Source organism: Poecilia reticulata, unplaced genomic scaffold (assembly GCF_000633615.1).
Source record: "Poecilia reticulata strain Guanapo unplaced genomic scaffold, Guppy_female_1.0+MT scaffold_266, whole genome shotgun sequence".
Classification (NCBI taxonomy): Eukaryota; Metazoa; Chordata; class Actinopteri; order Cyprinodontiformes; family Poeciliidae; genus Poecilia; species Poecilia reticulata.
The window spans coordinates 138,434-147,896 of record NW_007615048.1 but is presented as its reverse complement, the minus strand read 5'-3'; the positions used below and the strand labels follow the sequence as shown (position 1 = coordinate 147,896).

General features: G+C 41.0%; 1 long non-coding RNA gene across 1 annotated transcript; it reads right to left on the bottom strand.

The window, feature by feature from the left end:
- Positions 1–1,590: 1,590 nt before the first annotated feature.
- On the bottom strand, positions 1,591–6,229 carry LOC108165984 (uncharacterized). The gene is made up of 2 exons (XR_001776302.1): positions 5,834–6,229; positions 1,591–2,487 (listed from the first exon to the last, which is right to left on the bottom strand). It is a non-coding gene; the product is annotated as an uncharacterized LOC108165984 (long non-coding RNA).
- Between the last annotated feature and the right edge of the window lie 3,234 nt (positions 6,230–9,463).

Below are 9,463 nucleotides of genomic sequence, written 5' to 3'. Positions count from 1 at the left end.
TGGACAACAACTTCCAATATGTAAGCTAAGCTCCACCGTTAGCCTCCATGTTTACTTCCGCAAACACTGAGCTCTTCTTCTTCTTCTTATGGCGGTTGGTAGAACACTGAGAACGCTGACGCTATTGCGCCCTCTAGTGCGCATGCAGGACACTTTCAGSTCATTTGCCCGTTYACACKGCAGAACACATRCAGGKAGCATTTACTGGCAGAGTGAACGGCCCCGGCAAAACAAAACAAATCGGATTTGACAAAAAATCGGAATTGGGTCACTTCAGGCTGCAGTGTGAACCCAGCCTAAATTTTGTCACACCCTCATCATGTCTTTGTCAAGCCAAAGCCTGAAGTTTATGTATTGGAGAAATAATTAAATGTTGATGACATTTGGGGATATTTTTTAAATGTTTTTTTGTGGAATCCTTTATGCGGCCCAGTCTCACCCAGACTCTGCCTCCAGCGGCCCCCGGGTAAATTGAGTTTGAGACCCCTGCTCTAGTCTGTTCACTCCAAATATTTATCCAACATAGCATCTTTTTTGGGAAAACAAGATTGGATGCAGAGCAAACAAATCTGCAGCAACAGTGTGAGGCTGAAGAAAGAAAAAAATGGCTCCAGTGTGTTGTACCTAATAAAGTGGCCAGTGAGTGAGTTTTGCAGAGCCAAGTGGTCCACATTGAGAGTGAGAAATAAAACAGCAGCAGCTCCCGGTCCTCCAGCAGCTCCTCTTCAGAGCTCTTTGATGGAAGCGGCCAGCGGCTCTCAGGCCGACAGTGGAGGGCAGTGTGTGTTCCCCGGCCGGACACACACTCCTCTCAAATGAAACGAGTGTGTGTCCTTCAGGAACACGCCGTTGGAGGAGCAAGGTCGCCAAACAAAATGAAAGCTACGCTTAGCGTCCCGGCCACGGATTGATTTTGGGTTTTCTCTGCGGCCATTAGTCGATCTGACAGCACTTTCTGAGAAAACCTGACTCAGTCAAATGTTTGACCTCAGAATTGTGAAGTTCGGTCAGAGGTGAAAAATAAGAGGCGGCTCGATACGTAACCGTTAAGTACGGTGGTCAAATGAAAAGTTTTCTGAGGACGTTTCTGCAAACACTCATGAATTAAATATACAGAAAGCAGCRAGCCGGAGGGCAGAAAACTTCAAACAGGCTTTTCAAATCACTGCAAGAAGGTTTGGATATTAATAGATGAAGTTATTTTATACTTACTTCACAGCAGGATGCTTTGGTTTTAACCTTAAGATGCATCCTGCACAGTTGTATTTTCTAAACGATAAAAAATAAGTGACTTAGAATGATGTAAAATTAGAAAAGGTTCACAATTTCAGTCAATTTTTGATTCTAAAAATATTTTATTTGAAGATTGCTCTTTGTAAATGTTAGAAAATAAACCCTGCAAACGTCTTCAAACTGAATATTTAACCAGGATCATTTCCCAGCTCAGTTCTTCTGCATTTTATTCTCTGTTAAAAAAAAAAAATCAGGTTCCTAAATTTGAATAATAAGGTTTATTCTTTGATGCTGGAATGACATTTAACTTAATTGGGAAACATGAGCAGCAGAGGTCAAGAAATAAAGTGCAGTAGGTGGAAGGTCGTACGTACGATTTAATTAAATAAATATTTCTGCAGTGGACTAAATGTCATTTGAACAGAAACTGTGGAAGTTGAGCAGCTCATTTGATCTGAAGGGGGAAATCAGCCCAGGCTGGCTGTGGGTCGAACCGGACAATCAAATCATGTATCAGGAACGGCCTGGATCTCATGATTAGGCTGAAGAGAAGGAACGACTCAACGGGAGAAGCAAAAAGAAACAGAAATGTTTTTTTTCTGCTGCAGCTGAGCTGAAAAAAAAAAAGAGTTTTTGGAACCAAATCCACCTTCAGCTGCTGTCAGTGAGACTGAAACTGTTAACCCCAAGAGGTGAGTTAGGTTGCATTCTGCATGGTGAAATAATATGATTATTATTTAATGATTCAAATAAGTGCTTAGAAATTCTTCAAAATCTGTGTCAGTAATAAAATACCAACAAACATCTGAAGTCCGTTCTGCAGCACAAACAGAAAACCCAGAGCTTTCAGGCCTTGATGCATTCTGGGAGATTTGCTCTTAAAATAACTCCACTGAGTAAACACTGCCTCTCTGCACAGACATGACATTTCTCACATGTTAATAAATCATTATGCATGCATTTAGTGGAAAATTCACCCACATACAGTATGTGTTTATGCAGTTTACAGCCTGAGCAAAATAAAAGTGTTGCATTCTCCAAGATCAGAGCTGTTTGCATCTGACTGGGTGAAAAAACCCAAAAAACTTCTGTTGGAAACAGTTAAATGGTGGATCGGGAGCAGCTCTGCTTTTCCATCTGATCCAWTCGGTTTCTGCTTGGATTTCCATTCTGCCGACATCCTGAGAAACGTTTCCACTGCGGAGTGACTGCAGGCGTCCAAAAGTCCGAATCCTCCTCCTGCATCAGGAAGCTCTGAAGGAAACAACACATTATCACGATTATTACRCACAATATTCAAATCACAATCACTCCAAACTTTCACGTTTTGAGTTAGAGAAATTACAAAAACGATTCACAACAGTGAAACGTAACGTAATATTTGAAGTGACATTATTTATTCAAATATTAAACATAAAAACAACAAATAAAATACATCAAAAGTCTTTGGGAGGCAAAATACTAACATAAGCATGAATTGTGAAACACATTTCAAAAGTGAAAAACTAAATTATAGACATATCATAAGTAATAAATACACCATAAAAATGAATATTTTCCCAATAAATGAAAAAACAAAACCATGTATTCTGCATAGTTTGTTGTTCTGTTGATGTTTCCATAAACAGGTTGATCCAAATGAAAGATGGAAGGAAAATATACATGAAAGCCTTGGATAACACAAATAGATGTTAAATACTGATAAAAAATGAACAACAGAAGCATTTAAATTGTTCATTACTTTGTTTAAGATCAAAAGTTTCTGTTAACAAAATGTTTTCAGATTTAAAAGAAACAAAGTTTCTGCCCATCTCAGGTTTCAGGTTTGCTCCACAACTCAGGAGCACAGAAACATTTTTCTTGTTATGCATTTTTCACCTGACCTGGACCAAACTGTAAAACCCAAACCCTAAAAAAACAAAAACAAACCAAAAAAACCAAAACGTGTTTGTGGGTCGGCCGTCATCCCATCCTTCCTGTTTAAGCATGCGAACCAAGAAAGAGCCGTTTGTGGCTGAGTGTGTAATTAGTCAGAACCAAAGGATCTCTGTGCGGCGGAGTGCTGCGCTTAATGGAGCCCGAATCAACGACTGAAACCGAACATGTTAGATTACCGCTGGCTGCTAAAAATAATTTCCTCTGCCGAGGAGACGATGATGGAGAGTGGAGGATAAATGATTCATTAGGAGATTCCAGCCATTTAAAGGACCTTTGTGTAGGAGCAGGAGGGATGATGATGATGATGATGATACCTGGAGTCGGTGGTATTTAAAATGCAGCCTCAGAACTGATGGGATTGTTTGTTTGTGGGTCCAGGAGGGACAGACAGCTGTGTGGACAGACAGCTGGACGTTCGCTGCAGGTTTATAAACCTCAGAACTAAGATGGATGGACTGATGAACCTCCTGCAGAAGCAGAACAACAGAGCTGACTTTCGGCATTTGTGTAAATGCTGTATTCCAGTAAATCAGCCCTGCAGCAGAGTCCTGAGCTCGATGGGCCTTTTGTTTGTTTGGTTTCTGGTGATAAAGTGCCACAAAAATGAGCCATTAAAAGGAAATGTCAAAAATCAGAGCGACCTCTTTGCTCTTGTGAAGTGAAGTGATCATTTCATCAGAGCCAACAAGAGGAATAATTATGGGACAAACAGAAGCCAGCAAATTACTGCAATCAATTATCTAGAAACAGGAGAAACTCGCATCACCTGAGCGTCAGATACATGGAGCAGGAGCTGCTCTTTAACAAGTTAAATGTTTATTTATATGGAGAGATTTCACCGACACAAAGTGCTTCAGAAGGTAAACTAAAGAAAATACATGCAACAAGAAATGCACAGTAAAAAAGCTCAGCAGAAACATGCAGAGGAATCTGTCCGTATAAACCTCTGAAGGTTAAGATTCAAACTTTAAACTTTGATCTGATTGTGTATCCACTTTTAAAAGTGTGTCATGAGTTCCTCTGTTTCAGTGAGGCTGGCAGCAGTTTTAACCTGTTTATTAAGAACATTTTAGAAAAAAGAAAGTAAAATGTGCTTTACTCCTTCGAAACATAATATAGCAACCAATTAAAAAACAAGCAATGCAGATTACATTTTGTCTAAAGCTRTAATCAMACACMCATCAARTATATGTTCCAATGTTCCAGTTAATGTTCCAGTTATTCTTAATCAGAGGTTTTAACCTTGATTTAACTCAGTGTTTCGGCTGATTTGCAGTTTTCTGGATGTGTTTTCCAGATTTGTGGTGCATAGAAGCTGAACGCTGCCTCTCCATGTTTGGTTCTGACCCAGAGATCTGGAAGGCTGATATGAGAGCAGCAGCAGTTCATAAACCAGCCAGTGATTTATGAACCAACAGAAGTATTTTAACGTCTGCGCTSTGAGTTGACAGATGGAGTTTATTCAGACTACGACGTTTCTCCTTTTCATTCAGGAGTTTCAGATTGAAGAGGCCTGTATACAAACCTGAACCGAACTCCTAGGTGTTTTTTCTGTGGATAAAATTTATATCCATGTGTCGGTTTACTTCCATTTCCACACCAGCTAGTGTTGATCTATCCCAAAAAATCTCCACACAACGCAGCAGTGTTTGTGGTTGTGTCAGGATGAAAGGTGAAAACGTTGAACGTCTTCATGAATCCTCCTGGAAGCGGCTGTTCCTGGTGCTCTGCCTGCCCCTCTGGGACTTGGCATCACACAGCATGTCGTCACTTTCTCTGCCATCTGTCACATCCATGTCGCTTCATTTGGATCCCAGAGGATGCCGGAGCGGAGCAACACAAGAAAGTTTTGTTACCATTCAGCTTGTTCCTGTTCCTTCTCAGACACGGTTAAAGCAGCTCTGACATGCCTGGTGGTGCTGCGATGCTGCTGTGGCATAAAACATTCACTGCCGTTCGCTCTGGGAGATTCTTTTCATTTCCCGACCCGGGCTCCCCACAACTTGCAGAGGCTTGTGTCGGTCATAACAGCTGGTGCTGCATGGAGGATTTCAGCGGAAGGAGTGCGTCAAGCACGSCGCTACATCCAGTCACCCTGCCACATTCATTTTAAGGAAAAGTTTAAGAAATATAAATTATTCAAAGAGCAAAACCTTCAGCTGTGGGAACAGCTGACTAATGCATTTCTAATTAAAAAGGCAGACCTCTCCTGTACATTCACCCTTATTAATGAGGCCAATAAGGATGAAGTGCACATGTTCTCTGCTGCTCATAAACAGCATGAAAAGGTCCGACGGATCTTTGTGTTTCATTTTGTAGGATTTGTGACACTGTGTTGCCTTTGTAGGAATAGACATAAAATGTGAATAAAATACAGTGAATAACTAATTTAAAAATATATAATTCATTGTAGGAACTGACAGACAGTAAAGCTTTCAGGAAGTTTTTAATCCTTCTTATGAATCTTCAACAGAAGGAGACACACATTGATTTTAAAGCAGGTTTCTGCTTTTTAAAAAAAAATTAATTTAACTTAAGTGTAAATAACCAAAAATAAGCCAATTAGAGCAACAGTATGTAACTTTTACAAAAATATGTTTTGTGCATGTTTGTTAAAAATGAAGCCTAGGCGGAAATTCAGGCTGGAAAACTCCTGCCTCACCTGCTCCACCCAATCGCTGCGTCATGTTCGCCGCCTCCAACCTGAGCGCCGGACCTCGACCGGAGCTCAATCATCAATCAAGCTCCGCTTATATGCATCCACCCCCACGCCGCCAGCTGCTCTCCAGCCGTGCTCAACCCACCTCCACCAGCATCATTCAGCTCTCCAAGACGTCATCCTTTTCCGACCTCCACCACCAGTGTCTGGCCCTGGGGGGAAGAGTATCCCTAATCAGCGTCGGGGATGTACACCCGAGTTCTTAGCAAATAATAGCTCAAATCTTCTGCCGGGGCCCGAGCGCCAAAGAACTGTTATTCATTTTCAAAGAATTGTTGTTCATTCTTGCCATTAAACTCTTTAATCGTCTTTTCTACGTCTGAGTTTCTCCAGGTTGAACTGTCTCTATGTCATGAGACAGAATATCTGAAAATATTTAACTCCTTCTCCTCCCTGAGCTGCTACAAAAACAGCCAATCAGAGGCAGGAGGCGGGTCTTAGCACTGACAATCAACTTCATGTAATCACTGCTGCTGTGGGGAAGATGGATGGAGCTTAATGCAGGGTGATCCTAGAGGAAAACCTGATGGACTGGAGTGGAGGTTTATCTTCTAACAACCAAATCTGAATGGAAATTATATTATTTTCTCAAACCTGAATGAGTAAAAAGTTCCAGCTCTTTTCCCACCAAAGCCACACGTATTCTTCAACATCACTGCTCACCTCCGTTCTCCTTTCTGCCTCGAAGCACAGATCAGATTCACCACCATGTCCGTTAAAAATACCTGGAAGAAACAGAGATGTTCTCTCCAGAAACGTCCAGATTACCTGCAGCCAGTGTTGTGGTCAAGACCACCTAACCCGGGACCAAGACAAGACCAAGGCCAGAGTGTATCAAGACCGAGACAAGACCAAGACTTTTAGGGTCCGAGACCAAGTCGAGAACAAGACCGAGGGAAGTCGAGACCGAGTCAAGACCAAGACCAGCGGCCTGCGCTAAATGACACGATAAAATGTGAAATTTGATCAAAATTGCTTCTAAAATTGATTTGAAAGATCCATATTCCCATAAAAACACCTAGATATTAAATACTTAATACATTTTACCAATATTAAAATGAAGTGCTTCCATCTTGGTGCTAAAATCCGCGGTGGTCTCGTGCCATCCCTAAAAAGATAATACCTTGGGTGATCGCCCATATTGCTCATGTCAGAAACCATCACTGTCTGCACCATTAAACATAGCAATTGAGGCAAAGCCCTGACGCTCAACTATGAACACTGACCAAGGAGCAACAAGCAAGCAGCACAAGGCGCTCACCGTGACTGCTTTCACCCTCTCTCTGGCTACATGAAGCCAGGTAGTCTGACACTATTACTACATGAAAACAATCATAGAGCAATGGGTATGCTCTGCGTGCTCTTTCGTTCTTGTGTTTTATTTGTTAATTAAAAAAATATCAACGTACATGATTAAATAAAATAATGATAGCTACTGCAGTGTACGCAAAACATTACAAGAACAAAGAACGGCTCTCAGTGACACTCCAGTCCTATTTTCTAAGTAAAGAGCCATTCAGAAGAATCGGACTGTTCCTGAATGTCACATCACTATATTGCAGACTTTTGGACACAGCGTTGTCCCATATATGCGATAAGTCAGTCAACACCTCCGCACAATAATTCAGAGCAGTGAGTGACAACTTTTTTTCCATCACAAATGCTTATGTGTCTCTACTCAGCTAGCTTTGCTAGCATCAACGGAGTCAACGTAGCTTACCTTTCTTTGAGCTTCTTTTCTAAGTGATGAAAAAAGTTAGACGTCCTCACCGTCTGTGAAAGCGAAGCGCTGCTGAGTTAGCTGTGGTCATCGGATTTCTTATGATTTATGCAGCGCAATTCTATTTCTGACGATTAGACAGATCTTCTGCCTCTCAGAGGAAACCGCTGCGCATGTCTCAGAGCCGCGTGCGAGTGAAAGGTGGGGAGGCGGAGGGGGAGAAACAGAAACATGTTATTGCTTGGATTTTAATCGGTGCGTTTTGCATCCACTGAAAACAACGACGTAAACAAATAAACTGGACAGTATGCTGTACGTTTAGTGATATTTTCACAGTTGCGGTCTCGACCGGTCTTGAAATAAAATGCCGAGTCCTCAACGCCCGAGACCGAGACAAGACCGAGACCATCAAAAAATGGTCTCGAGACCAAGACCGATTTCGAGTACTACAACACTGCCTCCAGCTGTAGATTTATTTCATTTTCACAAATATAGAAATCACATTGTTTCTGATCAATGTCTATAGTTACAACACAATAAAGCACGAGGAGCTTTTGTTCGATCTAATTATTCAGAATGGGGCTGAACTGTTTTTTCCTTTCAGCAGCTGTAACTGCCTCACTCAGATTTAAGAAAGGATTGCGCTTTAGGCAGCCTCTCCTCAGCCGCCAACACAGAACATGTAAAATCTCTGACCTTTCCACAAAGTAGTGCTGTCAACACCATTGCCCAAGGTGGGATTAGTTACCCTGGTAACACAGACAGTATAGAAGAAGCTTGTTTTATAAAGTGCCAACTTCAAAAAAAATCCAAGCATTAGAGATCTGAACACCTTGGATCAGCTGTCAGTTGTGCCAGATTGTGACTATATTGCAGTGAAAGTGGACTATATTGTCCCAAAATGGTCTTAAAGTGAACCTGTTTCTCAAACTGCATCTGGTCCAAAACGAGTCTGACAGGTTCRGTGAACATGAGTTCACATAGAAACACAGCACCAATGTAACAACAGCCTGATGTTCAAAATGCTTTAAATTCAAAATGCTTTAAATTTTAAGTAGCTACGGTCAGCTGAATAGATGATGCACTGACAAGCTGTTTGCCATCCGCCATCATTCCTACATTCAGGTTTATACGGCATCTTTCTGCAACAGGAATAAGGTTAAAAAATGTCCAAAATAAAACCCTTTATTGAGGCAAAGGTGATGTTTGTGTCCACTAATGTTGCTYAATACAGAAGCAKGTTACTGTTGTTACCAATCTGAGTCATGCCTAATAATGACATGACTTATTAATTTGAATAATTATTGCATATATTAATGGTGTTATGTTCAAATGTAACAGCTTTGCTTTATTTAGCATCTGTTTAACAGCAAATACTCATTTTTTAATCTGCTGTAAATACAATCAGTGTATAAGGGATTAAAGTGTACATAATATGCTGTACATTACAGACAAATACTGCATAAATATTATGTTTCCATCAACAGATAGTCTCTAGCTTCCAGTTGTGTGGTAAAATTGGAAGGCCTCCAGGAAGTGTCTAATTCAGATGACCAGACACTTCCTGTTCCTGTCTGGTTTGATTAGTGACAAACATTTGGTTACAGATCAGACTCAGAGATTGTAAAAGCAACTCCAAGATGGCTGCAAGCCTTCTGCAGGTAAACACAACAAGTGGACTGGACAGTCAAAATGACTGCTGTCACTGCAAATTAATATTTCAATCCCTGTAATCAATGCTAAACTGGTACAAAGCATTTTTGATTGCTGGGCTTTTGCACGACATATTTGGAATTAAATGTATAATTGTTAATCTATTTGAAATCAATCTGGCAATGGAGAATATGGTGACT